General features: G+C 37.6%; 2 pseudogenes; both read left to right on the top strand.

The window, feature by feature from the left end:
• Positions 1–1,518: 1,518 nt before the first annotated feature.
• On the top strand, positions 1,519–1,953 carry LOC145114352 (putative mitochondrial protein AtMg00300 pseudogene; annotated as a pseudogene).
• A 4,784-nt stretch (positions 1,954–6,737) lies between these two features.
• On the top strand, positions 6,738–7,172 carry LOC145114353 (putative mitochondrial protein AtMg00300 pseudogene; annotated as a pseudogene).
• The last annotated feature ends 13,264 nt before the right edge of the window (positions 7,173–20,436 follow it).

A 20,436-nucleotide genomic window follows, 5' to 3' on the forward strand; every position in this document is an offset into this window, starting at 1 on the left:
CATGGAAGAATATTCCAAAAGATGTTGCATGGCGGATTGTGATTGGTTGTCACCACTCATGGGCCTATGGGCCAATGGGCTTGGCCCATTAGGGTTTTAGGTCTGATCCCTCAAGTATAAATAGGGATGCATGCCATGTCATTTTGTATCTTGAATTCTAGAGTGTTAGGCGAATCTCTATGAAAATTGTACTTGTAACCTATGTTTGAGAGTTGTGAAATAAAGAATACTCCCCTCCCGCCCATGGACGTAGGCCACCTTGACTGAACCATGTAAATCTTGTGTCTTGTGTTCTTATAGGTTTGCTAGTTATCCACTTTACTTCATAACAAGTGGTATCAGAGTTGCGGTTTGTATTCCTGTGATTAAAGATGTCTACTCACAAGTTTGATTTGGAGAAATTCAGTGGTTCAAATGACTTTACATTATGGAAGGTGAAGATGAAGGCTCTTCTGGTTCAACAAGGATGTGCAGCAGAACTGGAAGGAGAAGCAACACTGCCTAAAGACATGGCAGCTGAAAAGAAGGTGGACATTTTGACGAAGGGACATAGTGCCGTTCTGTTGAGCTTAACAGATGAAGTACTGAGGGAGGTCGTGGATCAAAAAATTGCTTCTGTGCTCTGGGAGAAACTTTGTGACAAGTACCAGAACAACTCACTGACGAACAAGTTATATCAGAGGCAAAGGTTATACACTCTTAGAATTTCTAAAAGTACCCAAGTGAAAGAACATTTGGATAACCTCAATCGCATCATCCTGGATCTACAAGGGGTTGATGTGAAAATTGAAGATGAAGACCAGGCGCTCATCCTCTTATGTTCTCTTCCGAACTCATATGATAATTTTGTTGATACTATGCTTTATGGTAGGACAACGATCACTGTGAATGACGTGAAGGACTCTCTGATGTCCAAGGAACTGAAAAGAAAAGTTTCAGTTGGAGAGGAGGTGTCTAGTTCCGGTTTGTTCGTAGGGAGATGAAGTACAAAAGAGAGGAAGGTGGGAAACAGAGGGATATCACGTTTAAAATCGAAGTCTAAAGGTTCATCGAACGCAAAATGTTATAACCGTAAGGAGAAGGGACACTTCAAGCGAAATTGTCCACAACTGAAGAATAGGAAGTTCAAGAGTGAATCAAGCAACAATATTCCATGGTTCAAAAAATTTCTGATGAAGGGGACGACAGTGATGTACTGACTGTTAGTACATCAAGTTATGATGCTGATGGGGTCTTGGATTGTGGAGCATTCTATCACATGACGTATAATCATGACTGGTTCGACTCCTTCAAAGAGTGGGACGACACAGTCATGATGGGTGATGATTGGGTGAGCAGTATCAAAGGTAGTGGTACGGTGTAGATCAAGATGCACGATGGCATGGTCAGGAAGTTAAATTGCTGGTACGTTCCAGAACTTTAGAAGAATTTAATTTATCTTGGCACATTGGCTAATAATGGGATAAGGTACACTAGTGAAGGTAATTGGGTCAATGTAACCAAAGTTCTCTAGTTATAATGAAAGGGAAGATGATTCATGGAGGGATCTATCTCCTAGAAGGCATTACCGTTATAGGAACGGTGGCTATCTTCCAATCCTTGAATGAAGGTGATGACAAGACGGAGTTGTGGCATCGTAGGTTGGGGCATATGAGTGAGAATGGCATGTCGGTTCTAAGTAAACAAGGACTGCTTGGTGGAGAGGCTACTAGAAAGATAAAGTTTTGTGAAGCTTGCGTCAAGGGAAAGCATCGCAAAGTGAAGTTTGGTACTGGTCAACATACAACCAAGGAAATCCTAGAGTATGTTCACTCAGATCTATGGGGTCCTACACCAGTGAAGTCTCAAGGAGGATGCTCATACTTTGTGTTGTTGATTGATGATTATTCAACGAAGGTTTGGTTGTACTTTCTGAACACCAAAGATGAGGTGTTCGGGAAGTTCAATGAGTAGAAGACCATGGTTGATAAAAGTAATGGAAAACAGGTCAAGAATCTGAGGACTGACAATAGGTTGGAGTTCTGTAATGCTCTATTTGATAAGTTTTGCAAGGCATAAGGTATAGTGAGGCAACACACTGTACGACACACACCACATCAAAATGGAGTGGAAGAACGGATGAACCAAGCACTCATGCAGCGTGCAAGGTGCATGAAAATATTTGCTAACTTATCCAAGCAATTCTGGGCAGAAGCAGATAACATTGCTTGCTATCTGGTGAACAGATCACCATCAACTACAATAGACTTGAAGACTACTCAATAGGTATGGTCTGGGAAACCCCCTGACTATTCGGGTTTACGTATATTTGGATGCCCTACATATGCTCATGTGAATGATGGTAAACTTGAGCCAAGGGCAATGAAGTGCATATTTCTAGGATAAACGATAGGAGTAAAAGGTTATCGAATGTGGTGTACAGAAGAAGGAAAAAAATCCTAAATTTATCATGAGCAAAGATGTAACCTTTGACGAATCTGCCATGGGTAACCAGGAAGGAGGTGATACAAGTCAAGCGGGGAACAAAGATCAGGGTGCTAGCCAGAAGGTGGAGTTTGTAACTCAAACTCCAGACAGAGTTGTGATAAGTGACAAAGAGCAAGGCAAAAGTGAACAGCCTGCACAAGATGAAACCCAAGAGCAACCCATGGGATCTTTGTCCAGTGGTGTTGATGTCAGGAAGGATGATGGGTATGAATCTATAGCAAAGAGAATATCAAAGAGGGTCATTCAACAACCAGATAGATATGTGGGATGTGTGAATTCAGGCGAACTTGACTCCATTTCTGTTGCTTTAGCAACTGGAGGAAAAATTGACACTGAGGAGCCTCAGTCGTATAAAGAGGTTGTGGTGAGTAAAGAAGAAAATGACTGGTTGATGGCCAAGAATGAAGAAATGCAATCTTTAGAGAATAATGAAACATGGAATCTTGTTCCATTACCAAAGGGAGCAAAGCCAGTGAGATGCAAATGGATCTTTAAGAAGAAGGAAGGGATACCAGTAGTTGAACAAGCTAGGTTTAAGGCAAGGTTGGTGGCAAAAGGGTTTTATCAGAAAGAAGGAATTGATTATCACGAGGTTTTCTCACCGGTTGTGAAGCACAATACAATTCGGGTTCTTTTGGCCATGGTGAGTGCATTTGATCTGGAGCTTGAGCAGATTGATGTGAAAACTGCATTTCTTCATGGGAACTTAGAAGTGAAGATTTATACGTCCCAGCCAGAAGGGTTCCTTGATTTTAAGAAGGATCATGTATGTTTTCTGAAGAAATCCCTGTATGGTTTGAAGAAGTCTCCAAGATAATGGTACAAGAGATTTGGTTCATTCATGATCTCGTATGGATGAACTCGGAACCAGTTCGACAATTGTGTCTACTAAAAGGAATTTTCACCAGATTCCTACATATATCTATTGCTATATGTTGATGATATGTTCATCGCAACCAAGGACATGGTTGGAACAAATGACTTGAAGGCGACCCTGAAGAATGAGTTTGAGATGAAGGATTTGGGAGAAACAAAGAAGATATTGGGGATGGAGAATCAAAGGGACATAAGAGCAGGGCGGTTATGTATTTCTCAACAAAAGTACATTGAGAAAGTTCTACAGTCTTTCAACTGTGATTAGTCCAAACCAGTTGGAACTCCTTTGGCGGATTACTTTAAACTTGGTCCAAACACTATACCCACTACTAATGAAGAAAGGAAGTACATGAGCAAGGCTCAATACTCAAGTGTTGTTGGAAGTCTTATGTATGCAATGATCTGTACCAGACCTGATTTTGCTCATTCAGTTAGTGTGGTAAGCAAGTTTATGAAATCCAGGGAAGGCTCATTGGTAAGTTGTCAAGTGGATCATGCGATACTTGAAGGGAATGACGGATGTTTGCTTGGTTTTTGGAGCCAATACAAAAACTGACTTGGTTGGATATGTTGACTCTGATTATGGTGATGATTTGTTGAAGCGCAGGTCATGAATGTGCTACATATTCATTTTATTCGGATGTGCCATCAGTTGGAAGTCAACGTTACAAGATATCGTTGCTTTGTCTACAATTGAATCCGAGTACATGTCCATGATGGAAGGAATAAAGGAGGAGATATGGTTGCATGGGCTTATTAAGAGTCTTGGTCTGAAGGTCGAGAAGCCTATCTTGTATTGTGACAGTCAAAGTGCTTTGAGTCTTTCTAAGAACCCTTTGTATCATGAGAAGACAAAACACATTGATGTAAGACTGAATTTCATTATGAATATTCTGGAAGAAGACAAGTTTTCAATACTGAAGATTGACATTAAGGTGAACCCAACAGACATGTTAACAAAGTCGTTGCCCACGGAGAATTTCAAATGTTTCTTGGACTTAGTTGATGTTCGCAGGAGGTAGGTCCCTTCGGGGACGAATGAGAGGATAGGAGAGGAAGTTCTTGTTCGAGGTGGAGTTCACAGGATGCTCAAGTCAAGGTGGATATTGTTAAATACGACTTGAGCATTTGGATCATGGTCATGGAGCATTTGGAGCACTTAGATCACAATGGATCACTTGTGGTTTATGGAGCATGTGACAAAGGAACAGATCTTCTGAGAAAGGAATGGATCATCAGACAAAGGAACAGATCTTCCAAAAGGTGGTTTGGAGCAACTTGGAGTGGCCTGGAGCAACTTGGAGTGGTTTGGGACAACTTAGAGCAACTTGGAGCAACTTAGAGCAACATGGAGCAACATGTTATGCCATGAAGATGGATGTTGCGCCAAGCATAGAGGATTTTACGCCATGGGGTCATATCTTGCGCCATTCATGAAGTTGTTGAGCCAAGAGGAAAGGAGTTGCGCCAAAGGAATGGATGTTGCACCATGAGGGAGTGAAGTTGCACCTAGAGGTTGATGTTGCGTCATCAAGGAGTGGAGTTGCGCCAAGGATGAGAAGTTATGCCATCTTGAGGAGAATTTGCGCCATCCTCATGAGATGTTGCGCCATGGAGGAGATGTTGCACCATCATGGACCATCTTGGTACATGATACGCCATCTCGATTCCTTTTTTGTGCCATGTTGATCCACGTTTTCCTAGAAGATGATCATACTCAAGAAATACACCATGTTGTGCCAGTATGATGGATGTTCGGCCATTAGTGTTCATGATGCGCCACCTGTGAATCATCATGCTCCACTATGGTCAAGGTGGTCCATCATGTGCGTTGTTGATACTCATGTGTTGTATGACATGGAAGAATATTCCAGAAGATGTTGCATGGCGGATTGTGATTGGTTGTCACCACTCATGGGCCTATGGTCCAATGGGCTTGGCCCATTAGGGTTTTAGGTCTGATCCCTCAAGTATAAATAGGGATGCATGCCATGTCATTTTGTATCTTGAATTCTAGAGTGTTAGGCGAATCTCTATGAAAATTGTACTTGTAACCTATGTTTGAGAGTTGTGAAATAAAGAATACTCCCCTCCCGCCCATGGACGTAGGCCACCTTGACTGAACCACGTAAATCTTGTGTCTTGTGTTCTTATAGGTTTGCTAGTTATCCGCTTTACTTCATAACAAGTGGTATCAGAGCTGCGGTTTGTATTCCTGTGATTAAAGATGTCTACTCACAAGTTTGATTTGGAGAAATTCAGTGGTTCAAATGACTTTACATTATGGAAGGTGAAGATGAAGGCTCTTCTGGTTCAACAAGGATGTGCAGCAGAACTGGAAGGAGAAGCAACACTGCCTAAAGACATGGCAGCTGAAAAGAAGGTGGACATTTTGACGAAGGGACATAGTGCCATTCTGTTGAGCTTAACAGATGAAGTACTCAGGGAGGTCGTGGATCAAAAAATTGCTTCTGTGCTCTGGGAGAAACTTTGTGACAAGTACCAGAACAACTCACTAACGAACAAGTTATATCAGAGGCAAAGGTTATACACTCTCAGAATTTCTAAAAGTACCCAAGTGAAAGAACATTTCGATAACCTCAATCGCATCATCCTGGATCTACATGGGGTTGATGTGAAAATTGAAGATGAAGACCAGGCGCTCATCCTCTTATGTTCTCTTCCGAACTCATATGATAATTTTGTTGATACTATGCTCTATGGTAGGACAACGGTCACTGTGAATGACGTGAAGGACTCTCTGATGTCCAAGGAACTGAAAAGAAAAGTTTCAGTTGGAGAGGAGGTGTCTAGTTCCGGTTTGTTCGTAGGGAGATGAAGTACAAAAGAGAGGAAGGTGGGAAACAGAGGGATATCATGTTTAAAATCGAAGTCTAAAGGTTCACCGAACGCAAAATGTTATAACCGTAAGGAGAAGGGACACTTCAAGCGAAATTGTCCACAACTGAAGAATAGGAAGTTCAAGAGTGAATCAAGCAACAATATTCCATGGTTCAAAAAAGTTCTGATGAAGGGGACGATAGTGATGTACTGACTGTTAGTACATCAAGTTCTGATGATGATGGGGTCTTGGATTGTGGAGCATTCTATCACATGACGTATAATCATGACTGGTTCGACTCCTTCAAAGAGTGGGATGACACAGTCATGATGGGTGATGATTGGGTGAGCAGTATCAAAGGTAGTGGTACAGTGTAGATCAAGATGCACGATGGCATGGTCTGGAAGTTAAATTGCTGGTACGTTCCAGAACTTTAGAAGAATTTAATTTATCTTGGCACATTGGCTAATAATGGGATAAGGTACACTAGTGAAGGTAACTGGGTCAATGTAACCAAAGTTCTCTAGTTATAATGAAAGGGAAGATGATTCATGGAGGGATCTATCTCCTAGAAGGCATTACCGTTATAGGAACGGTGGCTATCTTCCAATCCTTGAATGAAGGTGATGACAAGACGGAGTTGTGGCATCGTAGGTTGGGGCATATGAGTGAGAATGGCATGTCAGTTCTAAGTAAACAAGGACTGCTTGGTGGAGAGGCTACTAGAAAGATAAAGTTTTGTGAAGCTTGCGTCAAGGGAAAGCATCGCAAAGTGAAGTTTGGTACCGGTCAACATACAAGCAAGGAAATCCTAGAGTATGTTCACTCAGATCTATGGGGTCCTACACCAGTGAAGTCTCAAGGAGGATGCTCATACTTTGTGTTGTTCATTGATGATTATTCAACGAAGGTTTGGTTGTACTTTCTGAACACCAAAGATAAGGTGTTCGGGAAGTTCAATGAGTAGAAGACCATGGTTGATAAAAGTAATGGAAAACAGGTCAAGAATCTGAGGACTGACAATAGGTTGGAGTTATGTAATGCTCTATTTGATAAGTTTTGCAAGGCATAAGGTATAGTGAGGCACCGCACTGTACGACACACACCACATCAAAATGGAGTGGAAGAACGGATGAACCAAGCACTCATGCAGCGTGCAAGGTGCATGAAAATATTTGCTAACTTATCCAAGCAATTCTGGGCAGAAGCAGATAACATTGCTTGCTATCTGGTGAACAGATCACCATCAACTACAATAGACTTGAAGACTACTCAAGAGGTATGGTCTGGGAAACCCCCTGACTATTCGGGTTTACGTATATTTGGATGCCCTACATATGCTCATGTGAATGATGGTAAACTTGAGCCAAGGGCAATGAAGTGCATATTTCTAGGATAAACGATAGGAGTAAAAGGTTATCGAATGTGGTGTACAGAAGAAGGAAAAAAATCCTAAATTTATCATGAGCAAAGATGTAATCTTGGACGAATCTGCCATGGGTAACCAGGAAGGAGGTGATACAAGTTAAGCAGGGAACAAAGATCAGGGTGCTAGCCAGAAGGTGGAGTTTGTAACTCAAACTCCAGACAGAGTTGTGATAAGTGACAAAGAGCAAGGCAAAAGTGAACAGCCTGCACAAGATGAAACCCAAGAGCAACCCATGGGATCTTTGTCCAGTGGTGTTGATGTCAGGAAGGATGATGGGTATGAATCTATAGCAAAGAGAATATCAAAGAGGGTCATTCAACAACCAGATAGATATGTGGGATGTGTGAATTCAGGCGAACTTGACTCCATTTCTGTTGCTTTAGCAACTGGAGGAAAAATTGACACTGAGGAGCCTCAGTCGTATAAAGAGGTTGTGGTGAGTAAAGAAGAAAATGACTGGCTGATGGCCAAGAATGAAGAAATGCAATCTTTAGAGAATAATGAAACATGGAATCTTGTTCCATTACCAAAGGGAGAAAAGCCAGTGGGATGCAAATGGATCTTTAAGAAGAAGGAAGGGATACCAGTAGTTGAACCAGCTAGGTTCAAGGCAAGGTTGGTGGCAAAAGGGTTTTATCAGAAAGAAGGAATTGATTATCACGAGGTTTTCTCACCGGTTGTGAAGCACAATACAATTCGGGTTCTTTTGGCCATGGTGAGTGCATTTGATATGGAGCTTGAGCAGATTGATGTGAAAACTGCATTTCTTCATGGGAACTTAGAAGTGAAGATTTATATGTCCCAGCCAGAAGGGTTCCTTGATTTTAAGAAGGATCATGTATGTTTTCTGAAGAAATCCCTGTATGGTTTGAAGAAGTCTCCAAGATAATGGTACAAGAGATTTGGTTCATTCATGATCTCGTATGGATGAACTCGGAACCAGTTCGACAATTGTGTCTACTCAAAGGAATTTTCACCAGATTCCTACATATATCTATTGCTATATGTTGATGATATGTTCATCGCAACCAAGGACATGGTTGGAACAAATGACTTGAAGGCGACCCTGAAGAATGAGTTTGAGATGAAGGATTTGGGAGAAACAAAGAAGATATTGGGGATGGAGAATCAAAGGGACATAAGAGCAGGGCAGTTATGTATTTCTCAACAAAAGTACATTGAGAAAGTTCTACAATCTTTCAACTGTGATTAGTCCAAACCAGTTGGAACTCCTTTGGCGGATTACTTTAAACTTGGTCCAAACACTATACCCACTACTAATGAAGAAAGGAAGTACATGAGCAAGGCTCAATACTCAAGTGTTGTTGGAAGTCTTATGTATGCAATGATCTGTACCAGACCTGATTTTTCTCATTCAGTTAGTGTGGTAAGCAAGTTTATGAAATCCAGGGAAGGCTCATTGGTAAGTTGTCAAGTGGATCATGCGATACTTGAATGGAATGACGGATGTTTGCTTGGTTTTTGGAGCCAATACAAAAACTGACTTGGTTGGATATGTTGACTCTGATTATGGTGATGATTTGTTGAAGCGCAGGTCATGAATGTGCTACATATTCATTTTATTCGGATGTGCCATCAGTTGGAAGTCAACGTTACAAGATATCGTTGCTTTGTCTACAATTGAATCCGAGTACATGTCCATGATGGAAGGAATAAAGGAGGAGATATGGTTGCATGGGCTTACTAAGAGTCTTCGTCTGAAGGTCGAGAAGCCTATCTTGTATTGTGACAGTCAAAGTGCTTTGAGTCTTTCTAAGAACCCTTTGTATCATGAGAAGACAAAACACATTGATGTAAGACTGAATTTCATTATGGATATTCTGGAAGAAGACAAGTTTTCAATACTGAAGATTGACATTAAGGTGAACCCAACAGACATGTTAACAAAGTCGTTGCCCACGGAGAATTTCAAACTTTTCTTGGACTTAGTTGATGTTTGCAGGAGGTAGGTCCCTTCGGGGACGAATGAGAGGATAGGAGAGGAAGTTCTTGTTCGAGGTGGAGTTCACAGGATGCTCAAGTCAAGGTGGAGATTGTTAAATACGACTTGAGCATTTGGATCATGTTCATGGAGCATTTGGAGCACTTAGATCACAATGGATCACTTGTGGTTTATGGAGCATGTGACAAAGGAACAGATCTTCTGAGAAAGGAATGGATCATCAGACAAAGGAACGAATCTTCCAAAAGGTGGTTTGGAGCAACTTAGAGTGGCTTGGAGCAACTTGGAATGGTTTGGAGCAACTTGGAGCACTTGGACCAACTTGGAGCAACATGTTGCGCCATGAAGATGGATATTGCGCCAAGCATCGAGGATGTTGCACCATGGGGTCATATCTTGCCTCATTCATGAAGTTGTTCACCCAAGAGGAAAGGAGTTGCACCAGAGGAATGGATGTTGCGCCACGAGGGAGTGAATTTGTGCCAAGAGGTTGATGTTGCGCCATCAAGGAGTGGAGTTGTGCCAAGTAGGAGAAGTTGCACTATCTTGAGGAGAAGTTACGCCATCCTCATGAGATGTTGTGCCATGGAGGAGATGTTGCGCCATTATGGACCATCTTGGAACATTTTGCGCCATCTCGATTCTTTTGTTGTGCCATGTTGATCCACGTTTGCCCAGAAGATGATCATACTCAAGAAATACACCATGTTGTGCCACCATGATGGATGTTTAGCCATTAGTGTTCATGATGCGTCACCTGTGCATTATGATGCTCCATTATAATCAAGGTGGTCCATCGTGTGAGTTGTTGATACTCATGTGTTGTATGACATGGAAGAATGTTCCAAAAGATGCCACTGTTGGATTAATGTCTAAGTCCATAACTATATTTGGTATGTACTTGACCCGACCCGGCATGGTCCATTTGGGTTGCACTTCACCGGCACTATTTATATGGATAGTCTTTTGAGAATAGTATATTTATGATTTATATTAATATATTATAAGTTCTAATATATTAATATGGAATCATATTATTTAATTAGTATTGATCAAGAATTAATTTAGAATTAATTAAGTGATCAAAAAGAACTAATTAAATATGGACTCTTATATATATGGAATGGGCCAAGTTCATTTAGGTTGGGCTAAGCTTTCATGGATGGTCCATGGAGCTTTTAACCCATGTATCCTATGTAAATGAAAGGTCATGGGTATTAGGGTTTACATGAATGTAACCCTAATCCTCCATAATATATAAAGGGGTCCTTGGCTCACAAAATTGGCACAAGTGTGTGAAAATAAGAGTGGGCCGATTTTAGTGTGCATACATATTCTCTCAAGTTCTTCCAAGGTGTTTTGGTGATTTGTGATTCCATTTGAGGCTTCCACACTATTGGGGCTAAGCTCTTAAAGCTTGAAGACATCAAGCTACATCAAAAGGTATGTCATCTAACTAGAACTTTGTAGTATAGGTGCTTCATAATATGCTAGTTAGGATGAAACCTTGGAATAGTTAATATTTGCATGTATAATAGAGAAAACATAGATCCAAGGTTTATAGGGTTGCATGTACACCATAGGAGTGTTAGAATACTCAAAACCCAACAGTGGTATCAGAGCCATGGGTTGTTTTCTGTTATATTGATGCAAATGTTTTATTTTCAAGTTGGAAAAAAAAGGAAAAAAAAACATGAAGTTTGTCAAATTTTAAGATAATTACTTGTTTTGTGAAAAACTAATTATTTGTAAAATTTGAATCATTTGCTATATGAGTTGAATTAGGTTAAACTTAGTAAAAGATAAAATGATATGATTATTTTATTAGTTTTAAAAGATTGATCAAAATGTTTTAAGGAGTTACAAATTTTGTCATAAAATTTTGGAGCTCAAAAGTTTTTTTTTAAAGTTGTGATCTTAAGAGTTTTGAAACTTCCATAAGTTATGGATATGAAAGTTTTTAAAAAAAAAAAATTGATTCAAAGTTTTTATGGAGTTACAAAATTTGGTGTTAATGTTTTAAAGAATTCCATAACTTGTTCTTAAGTTATGGAACATGAAAAGTTTCATCATAAAACAAGTATTTAACTCCATAAGTTATGGAATCCAAAAGTTTTCAAGAGTTACAAAACTTGCCCTCAAGTTTTGGAATTTGAAAAAAGTTTTTTTTTATGATAAAAAAAAAAGAATTGAATTCTAAAACTCTTGGGTTCATAACTTAAACAATTAATTAAATGGTTTCAATTTTGAATTTAATAATTGGAATTATGATGTTTTTATTGAATAATTCAATTAACTCTTATGGACTTTATTAATAGATAATTAAAGTGTTTAATTAAAAGAGAATTAATAATTCCATAATGACATGGTTTAAGTTTAATTAAATTAAGAGTATAGTTTAATTAATAGATTAAACCACCAAGTATTTTAAATGTCTAAAATACACCCTTATACTATTATAATATTAAAAGTTTAATATATTATATGTATAAGAGCAAGTCGTCTTACCATTAGTAGGCCTCATTCACGAAGCCGGTCTATAAGGGGGGTATAAGGTTACTGCCTATAAAATGGCAGTTTAATGGGTGTCCACTCTCACTCACCGCTTCCTTGACCGGTGGAGGGCCGTTAGCCGAACAGGTAGGACAAGGACTATAATTCTCCCTTCATTATAAGTATAATGATAAATACTAAGTAACTAAATACTTATAAATTCCCAATCTTAGTTACTTAGGAAAATGTGAATAAGGTGCTAATCCATGAAATTACACTTTGCACTTTGTTTAAGCTGTTAGTGGAGCGTGTGTGGTTAACCGGCACACTAACCTGGACTTAACAAGGAAAGCAAAGGGTAACTTAATGTTTATCATAGTATCGTTGGAGCGTGTGTGGTTAACCGGCACATCGATTGAGGGGTAAATATTAAGGGTACCAAGTATATTTGCATGGTTACTTCACACCTTCTTTTGTGATCCTCGGCATCCCAGTCACAAAACCTGAAGGGCACACTCGAGATTGAAACATGCCATTGAAAAGTTCAATGAATCTCAAAAGAATCTAGGAGTTTCAAAACCAATTAAAACCTAATAATACATTTCGTTTATCTTGGTGGAAATTGGTGAATCGTCATTCACCTACCTTCAAATATTTTATAGCTTGGATTACGACATCCCTCTTCCAAGTTATAAAATAGTTTGTTGGGTCCTAGCCTTAATATATCATATTGGGTGTTATATTAAGGACTTAAATCAACTTTACGTGAATTTCTCCCATTGTTGATGTCTGGTTTAGACAACAATGATCTTCCCAAACCAAGCTTTCCTAATGAATATGACTTCCCGAGTTTGGCTCATGGAAGTCATACTTCTCTTCCTCCACCTCCTCCAATTATTCTCCCTAACCCAGAAGTTCAAGGTCACTCAAGCCCTAATGGCAAGCAAGGTCTATGTGTGATCACATATTAGAGATGAAGTCACATATTGACAAGCCGGGAGAGTTGGGTGTCAAAGTCTTGAGAAAGTTGGATGTTCAATCACTTTCTAAGTCACATAGTGAGTTCCTTTGGGACTACTATGAAACAGACTATGACATGAACCTTAATGATCATATCTATTTGCTTAGTGCTGCAGAATCAGCAATGATTTGGAACGATAGTAAAGCAAATTTGATTAGAAGATCAACTTCCCAAAAACTTTATGGACAGTGACAATGGTGACACTGGAAATCCAGAAAAAGCATTCTCTTCCCAATGGAAAGGGATTGGCCATAGTCAACCCGGTTGACAAAATGGTAAAGAGAAAGGCTAAGTCTGAGATAGTCCCATTACCAAAGGGTCCATATGTTTATTTTGCCAAAGGAAGAGGCGTTGATTGCAAAGCTGCCAAATTTACCTAAGGATGTTAAAGTCAATAAGTTTGACTCTACATCAGGTAGAGCCCATTATCTAACTCTATTAAGTTCTATTCTGAGATCCTCATTACATGATGTGACTGGGTCACATGTTGATGTTTTAAGAATCAAAGAATAGAGAGAAATCTTAAAGGAAGTATATGCTGATTCTGATCGTGAAGGTGGATTTCGATCGCATCAGAATTTTGAGCAGTTGCTTAAGAAGTTATGATATATTGCTAAGGAATAGATAACAACAATTTTCCATGTGGATTGTAAGGATAAGTTTTTTCGCAAAGTTTTAAAATAAAAGAAAATTGTTTAATTTTATTTATTTGAAGTATCCTTACAATGGCATTTGTGGAAAATTGTTGCTTATATGATTCCACTGACAGCAATATTGGAAAATGGATTTGATTCTTTCATTTGTGGTAGTGTCTAAATTTACCAAATCAGGAAAGTTCCTCATCACCCAAGTTTCAATTGGACCGAAACTTGGAATCATGCAAGTTGAATAGTATGATGAATGAGAACTTTCAAGCATTGGAAAATCAAGACTAATTACTTGTTCACATGGATGTGTGAGTCAAATGAAGGACTAAAGGGATCGAGTACACATTCTTGTGCACTGGTCATGTCCACCACAAAGCTCGTTAAGACTATTTGATTTACTAAAGTTTAGTAAATATGGTTATACTTACAAGTTTAAGTATAATTCTGAAACATTGGAAAAGTCTCAATGTATGGCAGAACGAATGGGAAGAATCAAATTAGGCAGAAAGATAAAAGTTTCTCAAATCTGAAAAGATGGGAGAGTACTTTAGTATCATGTTTGTGATCATCTTAATGATTTAGAAATCATATCACAATTAGTCATCTAAAGGTCATCTTAGTGCATTCTTATGACTAAGAAGAGGAGTCATGAATTGTTGAAATGGTTAGATCAGGAAGATGAGTTATACTTCGTTCCAAAACAATTCTTAGAGTCATACTCCAAGATTGTAACTTGAATGACATATCTTAAAGAAAGGTTTAAAACACTTGTCAAATGTAAGAGTAAAAGTGTCCTACTCTTGTACATTTGAAATTGGTAAGTTGTGATGTTTTGGATAAAACAAAGACCAACTAAGGCCAATTGTGTGAAGTGTTTGTCTTGATAAAGAATCCGCACTATCTCTTGAATATTTGGCAAGATAGTCTTATATGTCAAGAGGATAGTGGCAGTCTTAAAGATCTTAAAAATAATTTCAAGAACTAATCAAGAATAAAACCTGAGGTTCTTCACTAGCACACGACTTGAGGTTTATAACCTATCGTGTTGACATATTCTGTGCCCATTCCAGTTAAAGTCGGCTTTGCATAGGAGTTCTGAAAGTTCTCAATTGGTTGCATAACAACTTGTAAGCAACGACAGACCCTGTACTGCCAGGTGGCAAGAAGTTAAGATTGCATAAGTTCAGTCCATATGAGTTTGGATTTGTCATTATCCTTGTCTTGTGACTATGGTTTTGACGATTCACATGGATAAGAACACATACACCATAAAATCTAAGGGTCATAAGGTTTCTCTCCGATTCATGAAAATGATGGTGAGGAAACACTTCCACCAAGTAGATTTGAAGCAGATGGCAAAAGGTCTAAACAATTGAGACTATGATTACGGCATCCCTTTTCATAGTTCTGAAATTGTTTAGACACACATGCATGCTATCTAAGGAACGGTGTATGATTTTGATAAAGTTTTATCAAAGCATCTCGTATCAGAAATCTGAACTTTAGTAAGAAAGTCAATAAAGTATTGATTTCTAGAAGTCCAGCTGATTTCTGAGTACATGTCAAAGCTAGTGGGAGCATAAGTGTTATGCTAATAATCATCATGTTAGTGGGAGCATGATAATTATTGTTAGTGTTGCAAGTTAGCAATGTTAATTATAGAAAACAAAAGTTTCAATTCGTGAGACTGCAGGGATTGAAAAAATTGTTTTGCTATAATTAAGGGAGAGGATATACTTCATTTCAGTTCTAAAGGCTTAGATTGAGACCTTAATCATCTTTAGTCAAGAATATATATATGAATTTCATGTTGGATTGGTTCAACTTAAGGAAATTCTATATATTGCATTCTCAAAATTCGATTATGATTACGACATCCCTCTTCATAGTCAAATTTTGAAAACATGGCAAATAAAAATATTGTAGCAAAAGACTGGTCTATAATCATGTCTTTATGTGAGACATCATGAATCGTGTACCATTTGCTTTGGGTACAGGATCGATTGCATGTGCTATAATATTTGTCATTTCTAAATTTTTCCAAATGCCCAGAGGCATTAAGAAGGGAAAAGGTCTAGAATTGGATATGACTAAAATGATTAAGCAATTGTCGAGGACAATCTGAGGTTTACCAAAGATTGGTTGCTCAGGGACAGTTGGAAGTATAATGCTAATTTTGGAAGGACCATATTGACATATTGTGAAAAGAGGCATCTCTTATTCAGAAGTGATAGTCAAAATAAGAATATGGAGTTGTCTCCATAGGTGGAAGTTATATGTGTAAGATTAGAAAACTTAATGCAAGAAGCATGTCCAAAGCAATGTACTTTGAATATGAGACTTAGTTTCCATGGAGTTGATCTCCATTGGAATACCTTATAATGACTGTTGACAAGTCTTTGTGACTTTGTACATATTCATTACAGGAGGGTCAGTGCATATAAGTTTAAAATCTAAACAGATTTCGATAAATGATAAGAATTTGAAATTCTCACATTTTTCGATAAGGATTTGGGAGTGTGAAATTAGAATCATTGAAATTATGTTCAATTGGTTTATTTCACAAAGTAAGGATCATAGACAAACATAGAGTGCATACTTGGTGTATGGCAAAGCTATTGTTTAAGAAAAACATAGTGTACATGCTTGGAGCATGGGACAACTAGTGTTTTTAATTCAAGTATAAAGTTGATAAAACCGAAACAATGAATAATGAGTAATCAGTATGGTGATAAATAAAAGTGTTTATTTATATTCATAGGGTTTGATACCATATTTGATTCATTTATTCTTGTGTTTCACTTTGCATGTTTTGACTTCCAGAATAACTAAGTCGCTATTCCTGAATGATTAAGTTATTCAAACCATCCACAGTCGGTCATATGTTGGAAGTAGATATGAATCAAGACTGTCATGGGTTGGTTTGTAGAGGTCCAAGTTGGTGGACAAAGTGGTGTTACAACACTCATGAGTGCTCATAAGTTCTGAGTATTGGATTCAACCCGCGCTCATTTGAATCACTTCATGGATTTTATCACGAGTGATCATGAGACGATAATATCTTATATTCTTCAAACCTAGAGATATTAGTTGTTACTATGAGTTGGTTATACATTGATTGCACGAAAACGCATTTGGTAACTCGATGTTATAAAACGTGCCTTTGTGTATGATTCAACAAGTAGTAGAACAAGCCATATGAGTCGAAGTTTATCCATTCCTTTTACCTTCGGGATAAAAGCGATATATGTGGGCCCCTCGATGATTTAGCGATGACACATGTGAGTGCTTGGCCAAGCCAGGACTGATTTGATTTGTTCAATCAGTCAGTCATCATAAATCGAAAATCGGGAAACAACAAATGGACAGAGAGAATGATTATAATCCATGTCTCAGTCCATATGATATCTAGAATGGAGGAATATATGATCCCTTATCTAATGGACAAGTCATTGACAAGGTCAGAGTTCGACAGCGGCTTTAAGAGCTACGATTGCTAGTTAGGTTTTGAAGTCATACTCAATAATAGTTTTAGACTTATCCAAGTGGGAGACTGTTGGATTAATGTCTAAGTCCATAACTATATTTGGTATGTACTTGACCCGACCCGGCATGGTCCATTTGGGTTGCACTTCACCGGCATAATTTATATGGATAGTCTTTTGAGAATAGTATATTTATGATTTATATTAATATATTATAAGTTCTAATATATTAATATGGAATCATATTATTTAATTAGTATTGATCAAGAATTAATTTAGAATTAATTAAGTGATCAAAAAGAACTAATTAAATATGGACTCTTATATATATGGAATGGGCCAAGTTCATTTAGGTTGGGCTAAGCTTTCATGGATGGTCCATGGAGCTTTTAACCCATGTATCCTATGTAAATGAAAGGTCATGGGTATTAGGGTTTACATGAATGTAACCCTAATCCTCCATAATATATAAAGGGGTCCTTGGCTCACAAAATTGGCACAAGTGTGTGAAAATAAGAGTGGGCCGATTTTAGTGTGCATACATATTCTCTCAAGTTCTTCCAAGGTGTTTTGGTGATTTGTGATTCCATTTGAGGCTTCCACACTATTGGGGCTAAGCTCTTAAAGCTTGAAGACATCAAGCTACATCAAAAGGTATGTCATCTAACTAGAACTTTGTAGTATAGGTGCTTCATAATATGCTAGTTAGGATGAAACCTTGGAATAGTTAATATTTGCATGTATAATAGAGAAAACATAGATCCAAGGTTTATAGGGTTGCATGTACACCATAGGAGTGTTAGAATGCTCAAAACCCAACAGCCACATGGCGGATTGTGATTGGTTGTCACCATTCATGGGTATATGGGCCAATAGGCTTGGTCCATTAGGGTTTTAGGTCTGATCCCTCAAGTATAAATAGGGATGCATGCTAGGTCCTTTTGTGTCTTGAATTCTAGAGTGTTAGGCGAATCTCTGTGAAAATTCTACTTGTAACCTCTGTTTGAGAGCTTTGAAATAAAGAATACACCCTCTTGCCCGTGGACGTAGGTCACCTTGACCGAACCATGTAAATATTGTGTCTTGTGTGCTTAGAGTTTTGCTAGTTATCCGTTTTACTTCCTAACACGTTTATTTTCACATGAATGATAATTTTATAATTATTTTTCTATTTTTCCATAATAAAATAAGATTTTTTAAAAATTAAACCTAATGAAATCGTTTTGATATCAAGTATCACAAGAAACCAACACTTTGCACTTTTTTTTTTTAAAGAGGATGTCTCGTATGGCTTTTTAAAAGTTTTTTCTTACTAAAATATTTAATTATCCAACTTTGTCTTTTTAGAAATTTTATCTGAATAAATTTTTTAATTATATAACTTTTAATTACACTTCTAGCATATAATGTTACAATATTTTACATATTATATTTTTTTACGAACACTAGGATATTAAAATATTTCACTAGAAAAAATTGGTCTCAAGATCTCACAAAAATATATCCATCTTAAATGAACTTTTACCTATATATATAGTTATGTTCAAATATAAATGACATCTATTGTGTTAATGTATAACTTATTATGGACCAATTATTTTAAAAGAAAATTAACTAGATTAAAGATATTGATTAGACAAAATTATATGATTTAATTAGTTAATTTACCATCATGCCCCTAAAATGATTATTCTTCGATAAGTTATACATATTATATATATATATATATATATATATATATATATATATATATATATATATATATAAAATAATAATAATAATAATAATAATAATAGTTATTATTATTATTATTATTATTATTATTATTATTATTATTATTATTATTATTAGTAAAAACAACATAAATGGTCCTTGTGGTTTCCCCAAATCTGAAGTTTAGTCCCCATGGTTTAAAATCATCATAGATGGTCCATGTGCTTTCAAAACTTTTGACGATTGATCCTTATTGCTAACTCCGTTAAGTTTTGTCCGTTAACTGAAGGGCATTTTCGTCATTTCACTACCACATGGACCATTTATGATGGTTTCTCTTATTTTAAAAATGAAATAATATGCAAAGGGGGTCACACCCCCCCCCTCTCTCTCTCTCTCTCTCTCCAATGTCATCTCAGTATCTAAGTATCATCATAATATTTGTTCTATATTCAAACTATTTTCCTTAATTAACCATTTCAAACAAACCCAACAGCAACAATCTAAAATCAAAAAACAAATCAAAGATACGTATGTGTTTGTCGGTCAGTGTCGTCTCAAGAACAATTTCAAACAAACCCAACAACAACAATCGAGATGGAAGAAGAAGAGGGAAAGAAACATAACAAACACAACAACAACAAATTTCTTGGAGTCTAATTTTGAAACGCACAAGAACATATATATCCACACAAATTTCTTGATTTCTTCTGAAAATCCTTTTTTTTACCTCCGATTTTGGATCTACATGTTCTTGGACCTCCGATTTTGCTCTGTAACTCAACTCCAGATTTCATCTCCTTCCATAGAGTCTCGAAGAATAGAAATCAGTTCAAAACTCGATTTCAAAAGGTCAAGCCTTCTAGATCAAAAATCGATTCAAAGAAAAATCGGTTGGAAACTTCAAGAAGATGAAAGTTTTGTATATTTGGCAATTGATGTTTCTGAATCGAGGTGGAGGTAGACGGAGACAAAGTTTTGTTGAGAAATCGATATCTTGCCTTCAAATTTTTTTTTTCGTTTTCAGGGTTTTGTTGAGATATAGGCTTTGCAGCGCCGCCTGCCATGGAGGTTATCTCCGGATTTGCAGAGGTAGGGTTAGCAGGGATGGTGAAATAATACAGCCAATTACAAAGTTTTGTTGAGAACGCGAGGACGACAAGGTGAAGGTGTGGATCGAAAGAGAGGAAGGTATCGTACAGCCAATTACAAAGCAAATCCTCGCCGGAGCCGGAGTTGGGAGAGGATGTGAGCGAAGAAGATACAATGGTGTTCTTGAATGTTGAAGAACAAAGCAATAAATGTAAGTGTTACTGGTTGTTGGAGAGAGAGAGAGAGAGAGAGAGAGAGAGAGAGAGAGAGAGAGAGAGAGAGAGAGACCCTTACATATTATTTTATTTTTTTAAAATAAGAGAAAACATCATAAATGGTTATTGTGGTAGTGAAATGACGAAAATGCCCTTCAGTTAACGGAGTTAGC

Source organism: Lactuca virosa, chromosome 5 (assembly GCF_052849685.1).
Source record: "Lactuca virosa cultivar CGN04683 chromosome 5, Lactuca_virosa_CGN04683_v6, whole genome shotgun sequence".
NCBI lineage: Eukaryota > Viridiplantae > Streptophyta > Magnoliopsida > Asterales > Asteraceae > Lactuca > Lactuca virosa.